The following is a 26,614-nucleotide window of genomic DNA, read 5'->3' as shown; positions in this document are numbered from 1 at the left end:
TAATGTATAGGAGAGATACATTACACGCATGAGGTGTATGAGGAGAGTGACTTCAGGGAACTGGCTGTTTGCAGGAATGCCATTGCAGAGGCTGGCAACTCTGAAACCTCAGAGCAGGCATGAAGCTCAGGCAGACTTTCTTCCTCTCCAGGAAACCTTGGTTTTACTCTTAAGACCTTCACCTGATTGGACGAGGCCCACCCATACGATCCAAGGTCACCTCCTTTATTTAAAGCCAGCTGACTGTCGATTCTATCCACACCTCCCAGACATCTTTGGAGCAACACCTGGATGAGGGTCTGATTGAATAACTGGGCACGACAGCCTGGCCAAGTCCACATCAACCAGACCATTGAGGGGCTCACACTGCCGGGCTGGGCCCCTCTTCCCTGCAGGGCTCTGGGGATCAGGCCGGGCAGCGAGCACTCTGCCAGTGTCTTCTGTTGGTTTCACTGGCTCAGCCCATCCAGGCAGGATTATCTCAAGGGATCTGCTCTAACATTGAGGTCTTAGCCACTCATCCTCCATGTCTGAGTTTGTCAGTTTGACCAGAGGAGATCCGAGTTTTCACCATTTGCCGGCCTTTCTGCCTCCAGGCAAGTGGACACATGGACGGCCTGCCCATTAGAGGTGGACCCTGCCCATGGGTTGATGGTGGGGCCAGGAAGTGAGGATTCCTGAGCACTTACTAGGCACCAGGAGGCTTTAACCACATTACAAGTATTAACTCCTATCATCATACGCTGGATACTGATTATGTGTGCGTGCTCAGTAGCTCAGGCTATTCAATTCCTTGCGACCCCAGGACTGTAGCCCCCCAGGCCTTTCTGTCCATCAGATTCTCCAGGCAAGAACACTGGAGTGGGTTGCCATTTCCTCCTCCAGGGGATCTTCCCAACCCAGGGATCAAACCCACATCTCCTGTATCTCCTGCATTGGCAGATGGATTTTTTACCACTGCGCCTCCTGGAAAGTGGATACTATAATTACACCCATTTATGGATGAAGAAACTGAGGCCCCCCAAAGGCTAAGTCACCTCATCAGGGTCATGTGGCTAATACATGGGGAATCGGGGTTCAAACCCTGACCCTCTGTCTCTGGCATCCATCCTCCTGTGCCTATAGTGTGTGCCGTCCTCGAATGTCACTGTCTGTCCCTTTGTCAGGCTGGGGAGGTGACAGCTGAGGGCAGGGCACACATCTGGGAGCCTCAGCCCTAACTCCAAGCTCCTCTTTGGACAAACCCAAACTTCCTCTCTCCCTTGAGGACGCATCTCCTTGTCCAGAGCAGGGCTTAATCCCCTCTGTCTCTTCTCTGGAATGTTTCGAGAATTCGTGTCTGTCAAACGCTTTGGAGAAACATGAAAAGAATTTTTTAAATGCCAAGTCTTTTTTTTTTTTTTAAATCAATTATAGATTTGCCTTTGGAGGTAACCCTATGACAACCTGAAATCCCAAACCCTCATCCCACCGGAGTGAACACAAATAATTGCTCCGCTGGGCTTTCAGTGATCGCTTAGGATTTCACGTTCACAGGCACTGAGCCGAGAAGTGGGGTCTGGAAAGGAAGTCAGGAGCCTCGAGCCCCGCATGCTCCTGAAGCGCAGCCGCATGGCCTCGGAGCCGGCTTGCGCGGCTGCAAGTGGCATGTGCACCGTCAGAGCAATTCTGGCAGGTCCTATTGAGGGGTCTGGTAACGAGATGTTCCGCACACTGGAGGACATTAGCCCCAACCACAGACCATCCAGTTGGTCCATATTTAATGATGCTTCCCAAATGTGTGAAGCACTTGGTTTTAGAAGAACAGGAAGACGGGAATCACCTGGAACTGCAGATCTGAATTTCATTCTGGCTGTCACGCCCGCCCAGGGAAGCCCTGCTTTCTCTGTTGGCAAAGAGTGGCAGGCACAGCACCGCCCAGTGCCCCCACCTCCACCTTGGAGCTGGCATATTTCAGGGAGGGTGACATCTTCGTGCCCTGCATCCCGGCTTGACACGCTTGCACAAGGACCCCGCCATCCAGCCAGGCCTGGAACCGTGAGTGCCTCCATTGGGTCCACCAGGCCTCGGAAACCACCACAGAATCACTGCCTTCCCTCTGCTTTCCTTTGCAGAGCTGCCCCCTTCTCACGGCAGCTCCAGGAGGCCCTTCTGACAAGAGAGCATTGTGGCTGGGGTCTGGCCCCTCCCCGCCACAAAAGGGCCTTTCAGGGTTGTGATCTGGGAGGTGGGGACCGCACGCCCGCTCATTAGCCAGCTCTGGGCGCGGCGGCCCCGGCTCACCGAGCGAGCGGTACCTGGAACCAAAAGCCCTCATCTGGAATCAAACGCTTTATTTGATTTTCAACAGGGAGCTCTCCTGACGGCGGCAAACTTGTTTGTCCAGGGGAGAAGTGGTTGGCTGTTTACACCAGCAGATGACATAGGACGCTCGCAGTCCCGCTGTCGGAAAAGCGATTGCCTTCTGGAAGAAAGGCTACGTTCAAACGGATGGATTTATGGCGTCGCAGGTTTCGGAAGGACACCAAAGAGATGGCCGGCCCTGGTCACGTGCGGGGAGCTTTGCGGCTTGGAGGAAGGACAGGAGGAAAGGAAACTTCATGCTCTGTCCTTCGGGCCCTGGGAGCCTTCAACCACCTGAACAAACAGCTAATTCACAAGGCCTCCATCCTGCAGAAGGCGTCTGAGAGAGGGCGGGTGGGCATGGACGACAGCCGGCTTGTGGAGAGTGGGGCAGTGTGCGCGTGCCTCCGCCGGGGAGCTCAGATCTAATTGCTTTCAGCAGAGCCTGGCCCGCCGTGTAATTAAGCCAAGGGGGCTGCGGGCTCCCAGGGTCTAAGTGATTTCATGTGCTTTCGGTGATTGTGCTGAGCTCCTTGGATGAAAGTGCTGCTTTATTTTCACCTACAAGATGGTTCCCAGAGAGGACCTCGCTGGGGCTGGGGGCTGCTTTCCTGCGGCGATGCAGGTGGGGAGAGCAGGAAGGGGAGTTTCAGGGACCTCGACTCGTCAGCCAGGGTGACCCATGGGCCCCGGGTCCACGTGGATGGCCGGGGGCCAGCATGTGCCTCCTTGCAGGACCCGCTCATCAAAGCCAAGGTTTTATCACTGGAGATGCGAGTGTCCCTGCTCTTTGATCCACCTCTATTTTTGTCACTAAAAGTGATCAAAATGACCCAAAATGTAAGTAAGAGAGGAGCTGGGCAGGATGGAGACTGTCGGAGTGTGGTGGAACTTTATCCATTCAGCCCATGAAAGCCGCAGAGAGAAGAGTGGTCCAGGAGAGATTCTGAAACTGGGTGGGTGGGGGGGGCGGCACCCAAACTGGGCATCTGGGGAGGAGGGAAGAGCGTGAACCAGATTCCATCCTTGCTTAAAAAGTACCCCCAACAGTTCAGAGTGTGTTAATTTTCAAAATAATTTTCAAAAATTTATTCTGTTTCCCCTCATTATCTGATAATACCCTCTGGCCATGTGGCCTCAGGCAAATTAACTTCTCTGAGCCACTTAATTTTTTAAAAGTGTAAAACAGGATGATAATTCCTACCTGCTGCTGGGGAGTTATTGCAAGGATGAAATGAGATATGTGTGTTAAGATATACATCTGTTGACCTGAAAAAAAAGGGCATATTGTATTGTTAACTGAGAAAGGAAAACCTTTTGTTAAAAGACAAGAGTAATAGCAAATCCTTGCATGGCAGATCCTAGGCTCCGTATACAACGCTCACAGTATGATGAGGCTGGTACTATTATTAACCCCACTTGGTAGATTAGGGAACAGAGTTGCAGAGACACAAGTAACCTGCCCCCAAACACACAGAGCTGTAAGTGGCCTAGCCAGGATCTGTGCCCTAAACCACGGTTGTGCCCGCCCCCACTGCCCCCTATTCTGTAAACACAAACCTCAATAAAACCCCGTGTGTTTATGTCAGTGTGGAGCCAAGTGTGAGCGAGCACACCCGGACACACAATCCCCGAAGGTCACCTTGGAGCAGGAGTGGCAGTGAGCACAGAGATGGGGAGGGGAGAATATTCGCTGTACGTCTGGGTTGTCTTCCGTCACTCGTCATTTTAAAGATGAATTCAATAAAGAACTTTTTGAAAAGAAAGAAAATGGTTTGGACTCCAGAGACTTTGCCCGACTTCTCAATTCCCCGAGTCCACTTGTTTGGCATCTTCATGAGACCGGCGCAGACAGCAGGGGGGCTGTTTTGTGATCGGAGCTGGTTGTCAGAAGAGCAACGGTGTGGGCTTAGGGTGCGTGTTCCTGAGATCTGGCCTGAGTTTCTTTGCTTCTGGCTCAGCAGTCCTGGGTGCTCGGAGAGGAAAGGGTGTGTGGCCCCAGCAGCGCTGCAGCTCCAGTGGGGACAGAACAACACTGATGAATGCCAAGTCTCCCAGGATTTTGTGTGACCTGCCAGTGAACCTCCCCCAAAGGGCAGCCTCTTCTCTAACTGAAGCCCCTCATGCTCACCTTTATACGAGGTCTCGGCTCTTTGCTGGGACAGGCAAACTCCCGTCTGGAGGCTGACTGCTGGCCAGCTCGCCCTGTCTTGCTCAGTTGTCAACCAGACCCAGGATCTCTGCTCAGCTGCAGGCTGGAGCAAGTGGATTTCTTCCTTGCTCTGCTGACATTCTTCCAGGATTAGTGGATATGTTACTTTGGCCCAAAACATGGTAAAGCCTAACGATGTTAGTAAAATAGTTTACTATCTGCTCCCCCTCACATTTCCTGGCATCGGAGTCAGGGCAGAAATACAGTTATTGTGACTTGGGGTTTCTTTGTCATAATCATTTTATATATATATACACATACATATATTAGAAAATACAGAGGGAGTCTAACCTGCCTGAAGTGAGCAACTCTCTTGAGTTTCATGAGCTAGGGTTCAAAATTCTTGGTCTCCTGCCGTCTCAGTTTGGACCTCCAAGAAGCAAAGCCTGAGCTAAGACCTGGGTGGGGTGGTTTACTTGGGTGAGGGAACTCATGCAGGACACTTGAGGGAGTTTGTAGACCGGGATGGGGAGGAAACAAAGGATGCCATAGTGCACTATGAGTGAGTGAGGGCCCCCTGGAGGCCCCCTGAGGACCCTGGTGGACTGCCCCAGACCCCGGGGGGTGGAGGGTGGGGTGGTTGTCCAGAGCCCGCTGGTTGAGGATGCCCTGGACGGCAGCTGCCTGCAATTGACCAATGTTCCTATTCGCGCCTGGCCAGTTCCCTTGGGGACAGAGGAAGCCCCCAACCCCATCCAGTGGGTCAGATGAGACAGGGGTTGAGGTGGGACGTCATCAGCGAGCTGGGCGGTGTGTCTGCTGCTTCAGGTACCATCAGGTGGGCCAGGGGGATTGGGGCCCATGCATCAACCCCCCTGCCCCTCCCCATATATTCGTACATGAAAGGTTTTAGGTCCTTGAAAACCTTCTCTCACTCCTGTTGCCTCAATCAATGAGTATGTCTTAGGGAGTAAAAGTATTGCTAAACATCTAAGGAGTATTGTCATTAAAATTAATCATGATGTACCCATAATTAGAATTAGGATTGGCTTAAGATAGGAGATGCACAAAAGCAATGGCTAAATTCACTGCTTCTCAAATTTTAATCTGCACGTAGATCAGCCAGGAATCATGTTTAAAATGCAGATTCTAATCTAGTAGGTCTGGGATAGGGTTGAGATTCTAAATTTCTAACAGAAATGCTGGCTGCTGGTCTGTGAATCACAGTTTGAGTAGCAAGGGTTTTAAAAGTTAGAAGTCTCTCTTTTGTGAAGATACTGGCAGATAGCCTGGGCTAGTATGCATTTTTCTATGTAGTCCTCAGGGACCAGGCCTCTCCCACCTGTAGCTATAATGTGAGCAACCTCCATTCCCCAGATCCAGTGGATGGCCCAATATGGCTGCCTCGATTCCGGCCATCTCACTTACATTCCAGTTAGCAGGAGAGAAAGGGAGGAAGACGGGCCAAGTTGTTGTGGATTTACAAATTTAAGCATTTTGTATCCACATGCATTCGTAAGAAATAATGCAGAGAGAGTTCATGTACCCTTCACCTAGTTTCTCCCAATGACAACACCTTGAAAAGCAATGTTACAGTATCACTATCAGGATATTGACATTAACATAATCCTCTAATTTAGATTTCTGCAGCTTTGCTTGTACTGATGTGTGTATGTAGTTCTGTGCCATTTTATCACCTGTCTGTGCTTGTGTATCCACCACAGTCAAGATACACACCAGTCCCATCAACAAAAGGGTCTTGGGCTGCCCTTTATAGCCACACCCACCTCCCTCCCACCTGTATCTCTGGTCCTTCACTCCTGGCCACCAGGGGCAGAGAGTTTTGGCCAAGGTTTTTTTTTTTTTTTTTTTTTGGATGCACCATGTGATGTATGGAATCTTAGTTCCCCAACCAGGGATGGAACCTGCGCCCTCTGAACTGGAAATGTGGTGTCTTAACCACTGGACCACCAGGGAAGTACCACTGGCCAAGATTCCGGATTCCTATCATCATAGTAGTATTTCCTATCCTTAAACTCCATGTCATGGAATCACAGAGCATATACTCTGCATCCAGCTGCTTTTTGTCGGCATGCTTTTGAGCTTCATCCCTCATATTATCCACATCAGGAGGTGTGTGTGTATTTTTAATTGCCCCTCGTTCCATTACTTAAATAAACTATAATGTGTTTGTCCAGTCACCTGTTGAGTCATTTGGCTTGTTTCCACTTTTTGGCTATTATGAATAAAGCTGCTATGAAAATTTGTGTCCCTGCCCTTTTAGGGAACACCTGTTTCCAGTTATGTTGGGTAAATGCTCGGGAGTGGAATTGCTGGGTTGAAAGGTAGACATATGTTCTACTCAATAATACACCACCAAGCTGGTTTCCAAAGTGATGCGTTTGGTGTTGTCAATGGACTTAGTTTTAGTCATTCTGGCATGTGCGTGCTGTCTGTGTGGTACTGATTTGCATTTCTGATGGCTAGTTATGTTGCACATCTTTTCATGTGATAAATGGCTTTTTGTATAACTTCTTCTTTTTTTTTTTTTTTTTGCCACACCATGCAGCATGTAAGATCTTAGTTCCCTGACAGGAATGGAACCCACGCCCCTGCAATGGAAGCTCAGAGTCTTAATCACTGGATCGCCAGGAATGTCCCTGTATATCTTCTTTTATGAAGCATCTGTTCAAATAGTTTGCACATCTTAAGCATTGAATTCCCTTTTTTATTACTGAGTTGTAGGAGTTCCTGTATTTTGGATATGATCCTGTGTTAGACACATGTTTTGCAAGCATTTTCTCACAATCTATAACTTCCCTTTTCATTTTCTTAATGGTGTCTCTTTTTTAAAAAAGAATTAGTCAATTATTTATTTTTGGCTGTGCTGGGTCTTTGTTGCTGAGCCGGCTCTTCTCTGGTTGTGGCGAGCAGGGGCTGCTCTTCATTGCGGTGCATGGGCTTCCCGTGGCAGTGGCTTTTCTTGTTGCAGAGCACAGGCTCTAGGGTGAGTGGGCTTCAGCGGCAGGGGCATGTGGGCTCAGTAGTTGTGGAGTATGGGCTCCGTTGTTCCAAGGCATGTGGGATCTTCCCTGCATCTGGCAATCTCCTGCACTGGCAAGCAGATTCTTTACCACTGAGCCACCAGGGAAGCCCCAGTGGTGTCTCTTAAAGAACAGAGGTTTTAAATTTTGGTGAAGTATAATTTAGCGATTTTTAATTTAGTTGCTAGTACTTTTTGTGTTCTCGCTAATAAATTGTATTTTGTCTATGTGTCTTGGCTCCTTAGGTATACAGTCCACCTCAGATTTTTGTGTATGGTGTCAGAGAAGTGTCAAGGTTCATTTTTTTCTCCCTGCTGCTGCTGCTAAGTCACTTCAGTTGTGTCCGACTCTGTGCGACCCCATCCCTGGGATTCTGGAGTGGGTTGCCATTTCCTTCTCCAATGCATAAAAGTGAAAAGTGAGTGAAGTCACTCATTCATGTCGGACTCCTCGAGACCCCATGGACTGCAGCCTACCAGGCTTCTCCGTCCATGGGATTTTCCAGGCAAGTGTATTGGAGTGGGGGGATATTCAATTGTTCCAGCAGCACTTGTTATAAAGATCCTTTCCCACTCTGAATTTATAATAATTATTGATATTGACAATTTGTGTTTTCTCTATTTTTTTGCTTGGTCACTTGACTTAGAGGCTTATCAATTGTATTAATCTTTTTTTAAAAAAAGCTTTCAGCTTTTACTTTTTTCCTGTTACTTGTTTTTTATTTCCTTGATTTCTGCTCTTTATTATTTCAGTCTGCTTACTTTTGCTCACATACTTATTCTTCTTTCTCTGGCTTTCCACCATGGATGTTTAGACCACTGACTTCAGACTCTTCTTCTTTACAACAAACACAGGCATCGGACCTGGTCGTTTCTCCATAAGGGCCACTTTAGCCGAGTGTTGGAGATTATCACATTTTGCTTTCATCATCATTCATTACAGAATATTTCATAATTTCCCCTGTGATTTGTTCTACAGTCCATGGGTTCTTTAGAAGTATGTTCCTTAATTTCCAAGTATTTGGGGACTTTTTTTCCCCCAAGCATCTTATTGTTGCTTATTTCTCATTTAATCCCACTGTGGTCAGAGATTACATTCTGTGTGTTCGTCCCCTATGACAGATGCAGCTTGTCTCATGGTCCAGCATGGGATCTGTCCTGGTGACTGCGTTGTGTGTTTTCTAAAAGTGTCCGCCTTCTATAGACGTGGTTCAGATCACTTCCATTTTTACCGATTTCTTTTGTCTGCTCATTCTATCAGTTATTGAGAATGGGATTTTAAAATCTCCAGTTATGACTGTAGATTTTTAAATTTTGCCTTTTTTATTTACTGTGTAATTTGGCTTTGTGATATTTTGAAGCTTTTGTAATTAAACTCACACACATTTACCTAGCCACATAGATTTACATATATTTACTAATCACGATATATACAATACATAGTACATACATATGTGTATATAGCATATATATTTATATACCATATGTAAATGTATATAGCATAAATATGTATATGTAAATATTGACACAATATAAGTTTATTTACACAACTGTATATCTGTGTGTATATATGGCTTGTTCTCATCTCTGTGGCCCATCTGTCCAGTTTTTAACACCTCATCCCCCTGGGGGTGCTCCTTGCATAGACAACCACTTTTATTCTTCCAGAGTTTCTTTATGCACATAAGAGGAAATGCACATGTATGTGATATTTTTCTCCCTACACAAAAGTTAGCCAATTACACGCACTCTTTGGAGATTGGACATTGCCATGATGACAAATCTTGGCACCGTTTTCGTGTTGGTCTGTGACAGCTCCCTTGTGACGGCTGCCTAGTACTCCAGCTCTGCACACGCCTCCAGCCCCACTGAGGGACGCGCGTCTGGTGACAGCCACTGCTGGTCGCAGTGCTGCCTCTCTGTGTGCTTCCAGATCCCTCACTGCCCTTGCCTGCTGTCTACCCCCCAGCCCAGGAACTGGGCAGCCAAACAAAGCTCCCTGTCTGCTCCAAAAGGTGGGGCCGGGGACTGTAAGCACTGGGCCTTGAGACCTCCCTCCTCTCACAGACCTCACCCTCCTGGAGGCTCCGTCTTCACCCCCAAGTGTAAGGCTGCCCCGCCCCCCACAGTAGCCAGTGAGCAGTGTTTGTGTAAGAAATCCTTTTGTGCAAATACCCTGAAAACAGCGACGGCGTTTTGCAGCTACTGTTTCTGTCGTAGGTGCTGTAGTCTAGTGATCACAAGCCTGGCCCCAGCTCTGCTGCGAGTTTGCCGTGTGCCTTTGGGAAGCACTTGGCTGTGGGCACTAGAATGGTTTCTTTGTTGTTTAGTCGCTAAGTCACGTCCGACTCTTCTTCGACCTCATGGACTGTAGCCCACCAGGCTTCTCTGTCCTTGGGATTTCCCAGGCAAGAATACTGGAGTACTGGAGGGGGTTGCCATTTCCTCCTCCAGGGAATCTTCCCGACCGAGGATCGAACCTGCGTCTCCTATATTGGCAGGCAGATTCTTTCCCACTGAGTCACCAGGGAAGCCAGCAAGCGTGCTGAGGGGAGTACTCATCCTCTTAAGAGCACTGCAGATTTAATCCCTTTTACCTGACTGGTCGTGCTACTTTCTCCATGGATCCTTGTGCCTCTCTGAGGCACAGAGAGCTTAAGTATTTTGCCCAAAGTCACGCAGCTCAGGAGAACTGGGATTTAATCCCAGCAACCTGGCTTGGGGTTATTAGGACAGTCAAACCCGTCAGGGGGCAGAGCATTTAGACAAGGACCTGGTGCATAGTATGTGCTCAGCAAGTGTCAGTTAGCTCTGGTCATCATCACTTGCCCGACGAATTGGGAGGCAGCTGGTCCTGTCTAGGCGAGGAGGCTCACTTGGAAATGCCAAAGACTCCCACTCACCCCGGACAACTCTGAAGCACACTGAGTCCGCAGAGCACAGGGCAGAAGAGCAGCCGCCCCTGAGATCAGGTGGGGAGCGCCTGTGAGCGGGTGAGCCTGGGTCGCCCGGTATTAAAAGCCAAGCTGGAGCCTCCCTTCCCATCCGTCGTGCTAGCGCGGGACGTTGTCAACATGAAATGTGCAAATGATTTAGAGCCCCTTTGCTCCTCTCTGCAGCAAACAGAGAAGCAAAGAAGTTAGCAAGCTTGTTTTGGCAGAGGAAAAAACATAAAACGCCCAAACCACAGAATTCTCAAAAATATTGCTAAGCACTAATTTCGCTAACATGTTAGACAGCCTTTCGGATCTAGGCAATCTTGTTCCTCGGCTGGAAACAGTTCCCGAAAGCCATGTGATTCCAAACCCACCCTGGGCATGTGGGGCTGATGAGAAAGTCAGCCCCTGCCTTCTTCCCGGGCCTCCCAGCACCGCCGAGCCGGGCGTTCCCAAGGAGTCAGCCCAAGACCCTCCTGAAGGCTGCTGCTGGCTTGCAGAAGCCCCCGCCTGCCTGCCCAGCAGGCCCTCCTGAACTCAGTCAAGCTGTAGAGGTTTATGTGCCCTCAAAATACTGTCAGACCAAAGCCACCCCCTGGGTCAAAGTCACAGACCCAGAAAGACGACTTAAAGGTGCACACGGAGCTCCCTGCTGGCACCTACCCCATCTTTCAAGGTCAGCGTCTGTATCGAAAACGGGCTGAATAACTAGGCAAATAGAACAGCACCCTTGTTAAGAAGGTAATGAGTCACAAATGCTATTTCGATGGTTTTCTTTGAAAGAAATACACTTAACCAAACCAATTTTAATTAAAGATCTTGTCTTTGTAATCAGGCAGCCACAAATGAAGGCAAAACCGCTTTCATGTGGAATAATAAACACAGAGCTGAACTAGTTTTCCCATAAAAGGGCAGGCTGGGTTTTTTTTTTTTTCCCAAATAAGAAAATAGTTTGTTCCTAGCAATATGGGGGGATACAAGAAAAAAAAAAAAAACCTGCCTTTTGCAAAGTACAAAATTTTGAATCGCCCTCACACCACCCACCCTCCCCCAGAAGCCACTTGTTGATGTTAAACCAATTGGAATGTTTGCCAAATTCACATCCCAGGGAGGATTATCTACCCTTTGAGATTAGACATGCGATCCTGATTTCTAAGGGAAAAACGCGGTCGAAAACCAAATAAACATACCTACAAGTACATCTAAGGCACAAATGGCGGAGACATGATTGTAACACACCACAGTGTGTATTTCGGCAGAAGAAAGAACCTGGACATCAAAAATGATGTTTTGATTTTTAGTTTTTAAATGACAACAGAATTGAAATACCTCCCCTAAATACATCCTCCGAAACCAGCAAGGAGATAATCATCTTCACTGAAATATGCATGTAATTCAATGATCCACGGAGAAGAAGGCATCTGAGGTGGCCTGAGCGTGGCCACTCACTCCTGCTTCTTTAGTCACATCTTTACCACGGAATCCCCAGGTGGATGCCCGTGGACCGTCCTGCACACCACGCCCCTCATCGGGCTGAGCCTGCCATCGGACGTGGCTGGACACCCTGTGACCAAGGACGGCTGCAAGGGCAGTGGTCACCTTGAGGCCTCTTGGCCTCTTGCTGAACTGGACAACCCTCAGGGCAGCAGGATAGGGTGACCACGTTGATCCTGAGGGGCTTCCTTAAGCATCTTGGGTTGAGTGACTGTCTGTGCTGGTCTTACAAGTGCAGAACTTGTCTGGCAATAACCAGAACCGGTGATTGGGAAACAGCGAGGCTTAAGATACAGGCTAGCCTCTGCTCTATCCAAGTGTCCTGCAAGGAGACAGGGGTGCTCTCTGCTGATGCCGCCAGGCAGGCTGGTACCCACATGCTGGGCAGCATCTCACAGCCATCCTGAATGGCACATCTCTGTTACCTGCTCACTTGGGACCACGTTTCATGCAGCAGCCGGCCTATCCCTGTGTTTGGTCAAATCCTGGTTCTGAGAATAGCAAATCTGCTCTCATTATTACTGTGTTTGGGGAAGCCCTGATAAGGGGCAGAAGACATGGCCCTTTCCACTTGCCTCCGTGTGAGGCTGGTGGCCCAGCAGCACCCCAGGTGCTCAGGACACACTGGCCATCTTCGCCTTCCTCCTCGAAGTCTCAGAGCCAGATGGGATTCCAGCCCAGTGGGGATGAGTGTGGGAGTCAGGCAGTGGGGGGCTGCACCCGCCCCTGGTGTACTAGCTATGGGCCAGTTTCTCATCTGCAAAGAAGATGACAGCCAGCCTCAGCACCCAGCGGGGGCAGCAGCCTGGCCCAGGTTTCTGTATAGATCGCACTCCAGAGACTTAGGACAAGAGCGGAGTGGACCTGCTTGCACACGCAGACCACGACCATCGTCCTACGAGGAGACAGGAGCACGCTCTGCTCCAGAAGTCAGCACTATGTCTCCTCCCCCAAGGTTCCTTCCTGCGCCCATGTTCCAGGCTGTTCTAGGCTCTCTTCTCAGAATGCCTAGAGATGTCCTGGGACGGAGCTGGGCACAGGGGTGACCGCAGTGACAAAGATAGCAGTGATGGAGTCCACCCCTCAGGTGGCCTTTCTGGTGTGTGGTCTGGGACAGTTTCCCCGAGCCTGGAAAGGGGGTGACTTTGTTCCGGCTCCTCCCCTCCCCTCCCCCAGCCCACTGGGGACTTGCTGGCATTGAAGAGAAAAGAGGGCCGAGACTGAACCTAAGGAGGGGGGCACTGGCCATTCGGCCAAGGTACATGTAGACCACAAACAGCAGGTCATCAAGTCCTGAGCCAAGAAGCCACCTGAGAAGACCTGAGAAGCCACTCCTGGATGATCAACCATTGTGCACGTCTACATGAGCCTCCCATCAGGTGTTTGCTAGTCTTTAAAATCAGCCAGCAACATTTCAACCTCAGTGGCAAATGACCTTGCACTTGTTATAAGTAGTGAGTATCTCCCTTTGAATCAAGGATGACTTCTTTTAAGGCCTCACCTGCATTTCACTGTGTAGGTTTTAATTATCTTCAGGGCAGGGGGTCTCCACTTCCCTGAAGGACCCAGTGCCTCCCCAAACACACTAAGCTCCCTCTGGACTTCCTTCTTCTTGAAACGCCCCCCTGAACCCCGCCAACCTGCCTCCCCCAGTCTACACACCCTGCAGGTTGCAGCCATGCACAGCCGCCCCTAATCCCCAAGATCGGGCCACGTGTCCCCTCTGTGTAGCCAAGGCTGTATGCTCCTGTTGTAGTGTCATCACTTGTGTAGGTTTTAGTTGTCTTCATCTGGAAACAATAGGAACCCAAAGTAACAGTTGCTTAAAAAAGGCAGTTTTTTGTTTTTTTCTTCCCCCACACCAAAGTTTGGAGTGAGGCAGGTCAAGGCTGGTCTGCTCCTTCATAATGACCTCAGGATGAGGTTGATTAACCTACCACATAGGTCCTCTTTGTCCAGAGGCACCTTGCTCAGGGTGGCCACTTCAGCACCAGCCCTCACATCTCCATCCCAGTCAGCAGGAAAGAAGATCTCTGAAAGGGCAGAAAGCTAGAATCAATTGTGTTGTTGTTTAAAGGGCCACCGCACTCGGCTTCATCTGATTGGCCAGAGTGTAACCACATGGCCATATCTAGCTGCAAGGGAGGCTGGGAAATGTAGCTTTCCTTGTGGGTGAATACATGCCGGCTAAACTCAGTGTTCTATTACTCTGGTTGGGGGAGGGGGGATGGGGTGACAAATGGGGGAGGAGAGCTGCCGCCTTGTCCACGCCATCTCTTTATTCCTAGTGCTCAGCTTAGAGACAGATCGGTGGATATTCTGAATGAATAAGTGATGCTTGAATGACTGAGTAAGAGGGTCCATGGTGGGCAGCAGGACCCAGCCGTGGGCTCCACTCTGCAGCAGGGAGCCTCACGGGACTGCAGGCCCAGGGCACCCTCAGCTCAGCTGCTGAGCAGCCCCAGGGAGTATTGTGGTGATGAGGGGGTGGTAAAGAGGGTCAGGACGCTTTGATTTCCAGACGCCCCAGGGCCAGGGGCTGTGAGCAGGCCTGCAGGGGAGGGGCCGTCTCAGCGCCCGATGAGGGTACTCAGTGAGGTCCCTCCCTGCCTCTGCTCCTCTCCCATCTCAGTGCCGCCATCCTCTCTGCCTTCTGGGGTCTGAGCCTGGCACAGAGCTTCAGCAGGTAACCCTGCCCCGCTGTCTGCATTTAATTTACCCCGTGTTGCTGGGGCCCGGCTCGCAGACAGCTGTGCGGAGGGATCATCTTTTACAATCCAATTTGCAGCAGACCCCCCAGACACCGGGGAGACCCGAGGCGGTCCCCTTCCCACAGCGAGGCTCGCTGCCCTGCCACGGAGCTGGGCTGCCTGGTGTCTGGAGGGAGGGAAGGGACAGGCAGAAAGGGGGGAGGCGGGTGAGCCGATACTCTGGCAGGGGGAGAGGGAGGACTCTCCTGAACTTGGCCCGACCAAGAGCGAGAGGCAGGAAAGGCCGAGCCACCCACGCACTTCCCCATATGGCCTCCCAGCTGCGACTCCTTAAGTTCCACTTGGGCCCAGCTTGTGGACGACTCACCTTCCTTTCTCTCCTGGCAAGTAAATGACGAGGGGCCTTTTTTCTGCGTCCCCTGTCCTCGCCTGGGGTGGAGCAGAGAGGAATCTCCTGAGCGCTAGCAGGTGTCTGCAGCCACCACATCCAGCCTGCTCCTCCTGGAAGGAGAAACTGAGGCTCAGAGGGGGCCCAGGAGAGTGGGGGCTTGGCGGAGGCCACACCCCCATCCAGTCACTAGCAGCCTGCTAGGTCCCCCAGGAGGGCCTGTTTTGCACCATTTGCCACCTTGCCTCAATTATGCCTCGACCAAGAATAGCACGCAGTACCGGATGTCAGGAATTTACCCCAATTTCCCGCTGGGAGGCTTGAAGTACCTTGTTTCATAATTTCCTCCACCAAGTTGACATCATCGGGGGCCTCCTCCTGGGATCACGCATTCCTTCCCTGGATGAGGAAACCAAGGGACGGGCCAGCTGATGGTGGGGGGGACCCCGGAAAGATGCTGCCAGTGGGCCCTTGGACAGGCACCGAGGCTGGTCCGGGTCCCCAGGGGCTGCCTGTGGCATCATTCCCGTGTGGCTTTTGCACCTCCAGAGCCCTCTCTCAGCTGATGGCACCCATCAAAGTCCCTGAAAGGCATCACTAAGAACAGAGCCCCCTTTGAGTCCCAAAGGACCGAATGGCCCCCAAACCGAGAGTGAGCTGGGCTGAGGTGAACAAGCCTGGGTCCCAGCCGGGGTGGGTTGCTGGGTAACCGTAGATGCCCTGAGCGGCAGAGGACTCCTATTTAAAACGAGGCTGGGATTACGTGCCCTTCACCTTCCTGCCCTGGTGTCCCATTCTTTATTTTTTAGTTCCACGTCAGATGCTCCAAGCCCACGAGTGCAGTTTAGCCTCCTCCCCGCCGCTGATATGTGGTGCTGAGCTCCCCGCCTAGCACACAGCCTTCCTAGGGGCTGGGGTGTGCCCGCAAGTCTCCTGGTTTGGGAGATCAGCTCACAAACTTGGCCCCTTGCTAATTATCCCTCCCACTTGTCCGGCCTGATAACTGTTGTATTTGGAAACAAATGACACCCTTTTCCTACATCTGCTCCAAATTTGTCTCTCAGAAATTAGAGAATTTAGTTATGCGGTATTACATGGCAGTCCGGCCGGGCCTTGGAGCGTGGAACTGATTGGATATTCCACCCAAAATAAGTGGAGTTTCGAGCTCTTTCCAGGAAATTGAGTGGAACACGCAAACTGACATCCAATATTAAATATTATATTTGTATGGTTGTTCTGTAGAGTTCCCTGGCATCCGACATCTGGGACTGAGATTTATAAATGCAGAAACTGAATACCTGGTTAGAACGGTGCTCATCAGAGCTGAGAAATTAAAATATTACTGTGTGCACTCCAAGGCAGCCTGCTTATAAAGGTAGAGCTATTAAAATATGATTAGCTGACCCGTATTTTGTCTCAAAAATGTCATACACCATTAAAGTTGAGAAGACTTTGATGCATATAGCCCTGGCACAGGCTTTGCCCCGTCAGCAGCAATGTGCTCGGGAATGTTCACTGCAAGCATACAGGCCGCTGAGGGAGGGGCAGCCGCCCAGGCAGCAGGACGCCCAGCACCTGCGGACTCAGGCGCCAGGCCTCAGGAGCATCTCAGCCCGGGGGCCAGGTTCCCCAGAGTGCTTGGGGCAAGCTGCAGGAGGAGTGGGTACAAATTTCAGGGAGTGCCAAAAGTCTTGGCAATCAAGATAAGTTCATGTTTTAGTATAATATTAAAAATCAGAATAAAACAGACAAGAAAGAAAAAGAAAACCATCTTGGCAAACTACTGCCTGCTGTCTGGCCTATTTTTATAAATAAAGTTTTATTAGAACTGGGGCCAAGATGAGGGTGTAGCAAGTGAGCAAGTGTTGTGCCAATTCAGGACCAGATTCTGTCCTTACTTGAAATTTGACATTTTGTCCATCAGGGTTTTAAAAAAATTCACGTCAAGTTTTTTGTCATCCATTTAAATTTGGGGCTCAAGGCAAATACCTTATCTGCCCCCCACTCATAGCCCCAGCTCTGGATGGGAGAGTAGCTTCAGGTAGTGACACTCTCACCCCCAAGCCACCTTCTTGTTCTCACTGGTTCTCCGACTGGAGCCTGCCTCAGGGCGGGCTGGGGAGCTTCTGAAGAGATTGCCACCTCCCGCCCCAAGTTTCTGATTTGGTAGGTCTGGGGCGGGGGCCAGAGGCCACTTCCCTGGAGCTGCTGCTGCAGTCAGGGACTTCATATCTAAGGATGTGGGGAGAGGCGCTGGGGGAGGGAAGCCGAGGGTAAGAACAGGGAAGCTGGAAGCAGACTGTGTCCTGGGGACACTTGCAGTGCCGGAAGGAGCACCCAGCTCCAGCTGCGTTTTCCCATCGCTGCTCCTATGTCTCTATAGGAAGCTTCTGTGAAAGATGGATTCTCGGGACCCACTCCAGACCTTCTGAATCGGAGCTGGCCAGGGAAGCTCCATAGGAAGCTTTTTCTCCGTAGGAAGGTTTATCTTTGACCCTCTCCCCGGTGGCTCTGATGCCCACAAGTTGGAACCAGCCATGATACCTAACCCCCACCTCCCATTATGAATTCTTGGCAGGGGGTTATTTTAAAATACCACTTCCTGCACCCAACCCAAACCATCTGAATCCAGATTTCTGGGCATCACCTTAGGCATTGCCAGCTTGTGGGACTCTCTGGATTCTTCTAATGTGTTCCATCAGCCAGGCCTGATGAAGCTTGAGTTCAAGGGCTTTTCCAGGGCAGACCCCTCCCCCCACCACCCATCATCACCGTTGAGAGAAAAAAACTGCCTGTGCTGCACCAGCTCACGGAAGGACGGGCGGCCACAGCTGATGGGCCACATCTGGGCAGACAGCCGTCGAAGAGCGGGTTGATGCAGACAGTCATCGAAGAAAATTGCATCTGAGGACGTCGGGCAAGTCACCGTGATTCTGTAGGATGGTTTTCCTTTCAAACCACTGAGGCCTGGCGTGGGCCCAGATATAATAGAATTGACCATACTGCCCACTATTATGCAGACCTCGCAGTCTCATAAACGGCCTGAGAGATCTGTGAACTGGAGCACCAGCCCCATCTGCACCCTGTCATTTGTTTGGCTTGGCAGAGGCGAGAGTTCATGCCTGGCATTATTATTATTACGATGGGATTTTCATGGTGATTCACCTCCCACAGCTCAGCCTTCCCCTCACGGCCTGTGAAGGAAACCTCTCTGACGTCTGTGTTGCCACTAAGATTCGTCAGGGTGGTTGGAGCCCCTGGGCCTGATCGGGGTCACAGTCACTGGGCTCTGGCTGCTTGGAGGGCTGACCTGTCTGTGTCCTCGGGGGCCTTGAGCCTCTGGGCATGATGCGCATGGTGCGTTTGGTGGGTGCCGGCTTCACTCGGGCCATCTGCTCAACGCTGGGTAAGAGGGGCCTGGATTCATGCAGGGGCTGCCTCTGGCCGAAGCGGCCAGCCCCATGGCTCAGCCTTCCCTCAGCCACTAGCCCAAGGAGGAAGAGAAGTTGAGTTAACCTCAAATGTTGGGCAAAGTTGAACGCATTAGGTATGGGGCAAGACTCTGTGTGTGTGTGTGTGTGTGTGTGTGTGTGTGTGTGCGCGTGCGCGCGCGCGCGTGTTACTCACTCAGTTGTGTCTGACTCTGTGTGACCCTATGGACTGTAGCCCGCCAGGCTTCTCTGTCCATGGGATTCTCCAGGCAAGAATACTGGAGTGGGTTGCAGATTCTTTTCCCATCCGAGCCACCAGGGAAGCCCCTGGGGGCAAGACTGCCTGGGTTCACGTCCAAGCTCTGACACAGACCTGCTGGGTGTCCTTAGACATCACCTAAAAACTCTCCATGGGCTTCAGTTTTCCCATCTGTTAAATTAGTATCTAACTCCAGAACAGCACATGTGCTCACTCTGTCGTGTTGGACTCTTTGCAACCCCATGGACTGTAGCCCACCAGGCTCCTCTGTCCTTGGGGTTTCCCAGGCGAGAAAACTGGAGTGGGTTGCCATTTCCTCTCCCAGGGGATCTTCCCAATCCAGGGATCAAACCTGCATCTCCCGAATTTCCTGTATTGGCAGGCAGATTCTTTACCATTGCACCTCCAGGGAAGCACAGAACACCACCTAGGGTTGTCTAAATATAAAATGGAATCAGCCATGTGGATCAATCTGGGAATAGCACATGACCATGAGATTAACTTATCAGATGTCCATCTGTCTAGCCATATCTCTATACATCTTTGTTTTTTTTTTTTTAATTTATAGGTATCAGACTTCCCCTCTGGGGTCCAATTTTTAAGCTGAATGCCTGTGTTTAAGGTTTTCACAATGCACATTTGTAGTCCCTACTGAAAGGCAGCTGGCCCCTGGTAGCCTAAGGGATGGAGTCAGAGTCTGGAAATTTCTAGGCAGATGTAAAGGAGAAAGAAGGACTCCAGGGCGCTCCAGGAAGAGGGAGCTTCAGGAGCAGAGGTGCCCATGAAGGACTGGGCTTACTGAGGGCAGAGGCTGAATGCCACTCATGCCCCCCTCCCCTCTGTAGAGCTTGGCACAAAGCCGGCTCATCAGAGCCTCGGGCAGGATGGCTGCAGGGCTGTCCCCGGGGTGGATGGCACTGGGTGCTCCTGGAGCAGGTGGATCTGTGGCTCCACTCACTGGGACCCAAAGGGCCTGTGGGAAAGTCAGCCTTTGCTCTTCCCCAAAAAAGCCGGCCTGGGGGAAGGGGTAGAATTGTGTTCCCCCAAGTCCAGAAGCACAGGAAAGTTAAAGTGCATGTGCAGTGGTCACCCACACACCCACCACACCTCAACTCTCTGGTTCACACCTTACTATTCTCACTTCACCTGCCCATCTGTCCATCGCTCCATTCATCACTTCTATATCAGTTTTATTTTTTTATGCAGGCATCAGATTGCTTGAGCTCTGAGGCTAACTGTAGACGAATTTCTCTGTTTGAGGTTTTAATAAGGAGGAGCCCCTGTAGAAATGCAGTTGGGGCTTCTCGATGTGACTCCCTCTTGACACAAGTGCACGAGGGCGGGAGGGCAGTTTCCTCAGAACAATGACCCTGCTTCCTCACCTCTCATCCTCCTCCAAGAGTTAACACTGCATTTCCTCAAGCCCAAAAATAAATAGAAAATTAAACAACTCTGAGCAGGTTTCTTTTTTCCTTTTATAACATCATTAATCTTTCCACTCACCTGTCCATCCATTCACCCACCCATTCATCCATCCACCCATCCTTCCATCCCTCCTCCATCTACCCACCCACCTACCTACCTATTAACCATCTACCCATTCACCCATCCATTCATCCATCATCCATCCATCCATCCATTCACCCACCCATCCACCCATCCACCCAACTTTCCATCTATCCATCCACGCATCCACCCACCCACCCCATTTATCCATCCACCCATCCACCCAACCTTCCATCTATCCATCCACACATCCACCCACCCACCCCATTTATCCATCCACCCATCCATCCATCCATCGTCTATCCATCCATTCACCCACCCATCCACCCATCCACCTATCCTTCCATCTATCCATCTACCCACCCATTCATCCATCATCAATCCATCCATCCATCCATCCATCCACCCACCACCCATTTATCCATCCACCCATCCATTCATCCATCATCCATCGGTCCATCATCCATCATCTATCCTTTCACCCGCGGAAAAGGCATTTACCCAGAGCATCATCATTAGTTACCCTATGTCCCTCATTTAATTCCCAAGACAACTCTCCCAGACAGGTACTATTATTATCTTCTTTGGCTGTGTGAAGAAACTGAGGCACCAAGCTCCCATAGGCAGCACTAGGACTTGACTGCAGACCCAGGGAGCTGTCCACACCAGTGCTTAGGGCTGTTTGACGCCTTCCCTCATAGGGCCCTGGCAGTTCCAGAGGGTCAAAATGGAAATGGGTAACATTGCCGTCACTGACAGAGCTGTGACCTCAGAAAGTGCCATCATGGCCCTCAAGTTTTAGGGAGCCCCCAAACCTGGAGTGTTCCTTCTGGGAAGCTGGGGTTTCACTTCACCCCCATCTGGAATACAGGGAGGGTCAGCTTTGAGACTGGCTTTGGGGACTTTTCCTGGAAGGAGCATGTCCCACCCACCAGAGTCTCGTGCAGTCATGTCTGGGAACAAAACCGCATTTCCTGTGTTTACCAAAGCTGTTCTGTAGGATGAGTGGAGACCCAGGTCACTCAGCCCAGGCACATTCCTAAGGGACCAGCCACCCAGGAAGCAGTCAGGATCAGGTGCTGGGTGGGGGTTGTGCAGGCATTAGCCCCGGGATGGCAGGGTGACCTTGAGGTGCACATGCGGGTGGGTCCTGAGCTCCATCACCCTGCCCTCTGGTGCAGTGAGTGAGGGTCCTCAGAGCGCAGCCTGACCCTCTGTGTTCCTGGGCAGGATGGACACAACTCCAGAGACAGCCCCAGGACAAAGGCGGGGAGGAGGTGGGAGCCCAGCTCAGTGGTCCCTCTGGTTGATGCAGGGCTTAGTGGAGCTGCTGTGTGGAAGCCCCCCTAATTCTCCAGGACCCCCAGCTGCTGGCCCTGTGTCTGCGGGGTGAGGGCTGACGGACCTGGCCTGAGGCAGCCCATCTCCAACTTGATTTGGAACATCGGTAGCACCAGAGAGGCGTGTTGACCCATAGATGACTCGGCCTGTCCCCGCCCTCGCCCCTCAGCTTCATGAGGGCTGGGTGACAGTGGGGAACTGACTCCAGCCAGGTCCCAGGTGATGCTGTTGCTGTAAGTCTGCGGGGGCCAGACCTTGAAAAGCCCCCTCGGGTGTGTATCCATCTTTGCTAATGGCATGTAGGCACTGGGGCCCTCAGTCACTGTAACACAGCCAGTTCTGATGGACGCAGCCGCACAGAGTCCCGGCGAAGGACCCGGCCACGGCTCCCAGGCTTCACCCAGCTGGTCTCCTGGCCGACACGGGTGTAGCAGCCGTGCGCCACACCACGTGGGAAGCTGAGGCCCAGGGGAGCCAAGACCCGTAGGTCTTGCTTGCTGAGCGCTACCCACAGCTTCTCATCCGTGCAGGCGGCCTCTTCCCCGTCTCAGAAGAGGTCATGTGTGATGAGGTCACCGGTCCAAACACTTAGCGTACAGCACCCACAGGCAACTGGTGGCACCTGGCTGTTGGGCCAGAGGGCCATCTCCTTCCTGCCTGAAGCCTCCTTAGGAGTTCCTGGCTCCGTTTCTGTCATCATAAAAGATGATCTTTCCGTGAGCGAGCCTCTACCCGTGGAGGCTTGTCAAGAAATTTCCCCAATCTCCCTCCCTCCCTCCACCTCCTTGAGGTCAAGTGGAAATGGCCGCCAAAGCAGGGCCCATGGACGTGTCAGGGCCGCCCAGTTGGCCCCGGCCCCTGCCCTGGGCCCCGTGCCCCGGCGGTCTGATGGACGGGTGGGGCATGGGTCCTGGCCACTGCCCAGGTGTCCGGGTGGGGAGGGGGTGTCTGCGGCCAGTGGGGGCGGGAAGCACCAGGCAGGGGGAGAGAGAGGCGCATGAATAATCCGCTGACCTTTCCTCCCCGTGTTTGGGCGAACCTAAGCCTGTTTACAATAAACCCCAGGGAGATTTTTCATCCTTCCAAATGGAACAAGGGTTATGTAAGCAGAGAGACCTGGAGCTCGGCAAACACCTGCTCCGGGGGGCCCCACAGAGGGAGACAGGAGGGAAGAGGGGCCCTCTGCTGACTCATGACCAAGTTCAAGACGACACAGGCTCCATCAAGCAGGAGGCTGCTGGGAAGGGCAGAGGGTGCTTCTGGGGGGCATCAGATGGGCCCTACTCTTAGGCCACCCTCCTCCACAGCCCGCACAAGTCAGGAGGGCTCACAGTCTTCTACCACTGCCCTCCACCACCTCCAGGAGGCTGCCCATCTCTAGAGTTTATTTCAAAATGACCCTGGGTGTCCTCTGTCTTTAAACACGGGCCTGCATATTTCCTGGTAATAGTAAGGAGGACAAAAGCCACTCACCCCTCCTAGGTTTTTGTCTTTCTGCTTTATGCATCCTTGGAGACCTTCAGTGGCAACTTGACCCAGGTTGTTTATGTACAGACGCTGGTCTTTCATCTTGGGGTTTAGATAAATGTATTGTGCTAAGTAAGATAAGCCAGACTGGGAGTGTGAGGTTCGCAACCAACGCTTTGGAGGGTCTGCAGGACTCCTTATAGGGGCTCTAGGCTGGTCGGCGCCCTGTACCCATTCACGATTTGGGCAAGTCCAGATCAACCCCACTTGGGGTGATATCTCCCCACAATTTCCCAAATAAAGACCTAGACTTGCCAGTCCAGAGTGATCTTGACCTCCAGCTCAGACCACACCATGTCACAGGAGAGGAAGGAAGGCGTCTATAGTGCCCCCAAATGTCCCCCCTCTGGTTTTCAGACTCTCTGGCAGGCAGTGGCGGGTGGCATTTTCCAAGATGGCTGCAAGGAGATCTCCCCACCCCGCACAGGTCGGGGGTCTGTGCTCTCCTCCATTTGCGTCTCAGTGGCCCCGCGCCCGCAGCAGAGGTGGAGCCGTCTGACTGCCCCGAGGGGACCCGGAGAGGGGACACACTTCTGTGTGGTCCTGCCGGGACAGTCCTTCTGGGAACCCGGCCACCGTGACGTGGGGAAACCAAGAGGCCCACATTGAGGGGTTGACATGGAGGGAACCGAGGCTGTGGATTCCCAGCTGACAGCCAGCACCTCCGCCAGCACAGCGCCATCTGGAAGGAGGGCCTCCAGCAGCACCCGTCAGGCTGCCAGGGATGCTGGAGCCAGGTCTGCAGCCCCGGGTGTCCGGCTCCAGAACCAGTGGCTTCTCCCGCTGGCAGCCACTCCTATGGGTTACGAACTCTCCTACCCCTCAGGCCCTCTTCGGCGTGGCCCCCACTGCCTTTCCCAGGCTCCTCCAAGGCACCCACCACTTATCCAACCGTCCAGCCATGTGCCCGGTGATCTGCCGGCCGCAGACCCCTCCCAGGATTCCCGACACCGTTGCACTGCTGTGTCCTGGGTCTGGAATATCCTCCATTGTAGAAAACTGCCCACCCATGTACCAGGCCAGCTGGGCTTCAGAGCTTCTCCTGGTGTGTGAAGAGGGCAGCGACTCCCAGAGATTTGGACACGCAGAAGAGCCCAGCCATGACATGGGGCGGGGGACACGCCTGACTGTAACCTGCCGAGGGTCCAAGGACCACCACCCACTCTGATTTCCTGTCCAGCCCGGCCTGTGGCCGTCTCAGGAGCCTTGTGTCCTCTACTATTCCTGCTGTGGACTGTGGCTTCCTGCGAGCTCAGGGCGAGTGTGTCCTGCCCCGAGAGGACCAAATGCACTGGGTCACTGCACATTGCCCGGGTGGTGGGGCTGCTTGCCTCACCAGTCCACCCTGCTCACCCCAAAACCAGCTCTCCCTTTGTTCATCTGATAGGCCCACCCGCCCCCCCACCCAGCTTTCTCTGGGTCCCACAGCCATTGACGGGCCCACCAGCAACTGGGCAAAGCCTGGCCCCCTGACGGCAACTCAGGGGTTTCTGTTGCACATCACTCCCACAGAGTGTCCTGTTGGGCTTTCACAGTCACCCCAGTAATGAATCCTGTCTTCATCTTAAAGACCTGGGATCCCCAGCCCAGAGAAACTGAGTCACGGGCAGAGGCCGCACGCTTCAGAAGCAAGGCCTGAACTCGGCCTGTCCACTGACCCATCGCCTCTCTCCCCATCACCCCCACTTCACAGCAGTGCCACCTGCTGCCCCCGCTCCTGCAGCTTGCTGGCCTGGCTTGTAGCAGCACTACCAGCCCTTTGCCTGGCTCCCTGGCACTGTTCCTGAGGGTGGTGAGTCACCCAGCTCCAGGGCAACCTTGACTCACTCGCCACTGCAGCCTTCCAGCTGGAGCGTTCTCCTCACGCCTGAGCCCATTTCAACATGACGGGAAAAATGGCTCAGAGTGAGTTGTCCTGGGGTTGCTGTTCCCTCTCCTGGCAGCCCAGAGGCCCCATGTGCCTCCTCTGTGCCTGGCAGGCTCCCAGATACCTTAAGGCATTTGGCTCAGATGCCCCTTCCCCCAGGAAGCCCTCCTGGCTTCCTCCCCGCTCCGCTCCAGATTTGCACACCCTCATCAGGGCCTTTCCCCGATGTCCTTATTGCTTGTTGCTGCCCTGCAGGACCACTCTACAGGCCTCACAGGACTCCCCCACCTGGCCCTACGCGCCAAAGCTCAGAGAGGTTGGGACGTTTGCCCAGCATCACACAGCTGGGAAGTGGCAGAGCCTAGCACACTCAGATTGGAGCCCAGTGCTCTGCCTGCGGGCAGTGCAGCCTAGTGGCCAGCGAGGCGAGGAGGGCTGGGAGGCTGCCCCTGCCCCTGGTGTGGGGCCTTGGGCAAGTGACTACACTTGTGACATCGTCTTCAAGGCGCCTCTGGACTCTGAGTGACCACATCCCAGGCTCGGACATGAGGACAAGGCTGGCCAGCCAAGGAAGGCTGCCTGCTTATACCTTCCCCCACCCTCCAAATTTGCTTCGTTGCCTCTGCTCTCTGCTTCAGCTTGGACCTGACCCCTGACCCCAGGGCTCAGCAGGCAGTGCTGAGTGAGGTGTCTGCACCTGTACAGTCAGGCCACTCATGGTGGTCGTTCTTTGGCTGTCGGTCCATGCCCTGCCTGACCGACCAGGGCCTGCTTACCTACCATCCCCTACCCACAGGACTGACCTTTCTGCATGCTGTCCCAGGCCCCAGGTGGTGATTGTTCTAATCAAAGGGGGGGGGGGGGCCTTTGAGGCCACGTGCCCACTGCTGGTTTCCCTGGTAACTAAGGAGCCCACCTGAGGTCACTTCCGCTGTAACTGGTAACCTGCCCTTTCCCGGGAGCGAAGCCTGCCACCGTGTCCTGCCCGCCGTCCACCGCACTCAATGGGGCGTCTCTCCAGGACCCTGCTTCGGACATGTAAGCTCCCCCACCCATTAAGCCCAGATGTCTCTGTCGCTGCCTCTGGCTCTTTCTTCGGTCTTGAAGCTGCACAGACGGGGCTTGCACGCCTGTAGCGTGCAGTCCCACAGTTGGCAAAGCAGCCAGGAGACCAGGGAAACTACCATGAGCACCAAGATGTCGGGAAACACAGGATGGGGGATGGAAAGTTGTGGGGGGGCGTCTACTAACACGTGGACACTGACGCTTCGTCGGGGCAGTCCTGGTTGGCTGTCCGCTGGCAGGCGGGCCCCGTGGTGACTAGTGGAGGGCCACCAATGTGTCTGGAGGACAGTGGCCTCTAAGGTGTCTGCTGGGATGTCAGAAGTGTGTCTTCTGTAGTTGGCTATGAAGGCTGAGTAGAAGGAATTGGTATTTCTCTTATGCCTTTGAGATGTAAATGGTCTCCCTGGGCTTGCTGGGACTTTGTGATCTCTAAGAGTAAAGGAGAAAAACACTTTTAGGTAAACTCTATGAAAACAATTATGTTTTGGGAATGTCTATTTAAAATAGTCTCTCCAGACTTTGGTAAACTAAAAACTAAGTTAAATGAAGAG

The sequence above is a fragment of the Dama dama genome, chromosome 4 (genome assembly GCF_033118175.1).
Source record: "Dama dama isolate Ldn47 chromosome 4, ASM3311817v1, whole genome shotgun sequence".
Lineage (NCBI taxonomy): Eukaryota > Metazoa > Chordata > Mammalia > Artiodactyla > Cervidae > Dama > Dama dama.
The sequence above is the reverse complement of the archived record's forward strand: the minus strand, read 5'-3'. Positions refer to the sequence as shown.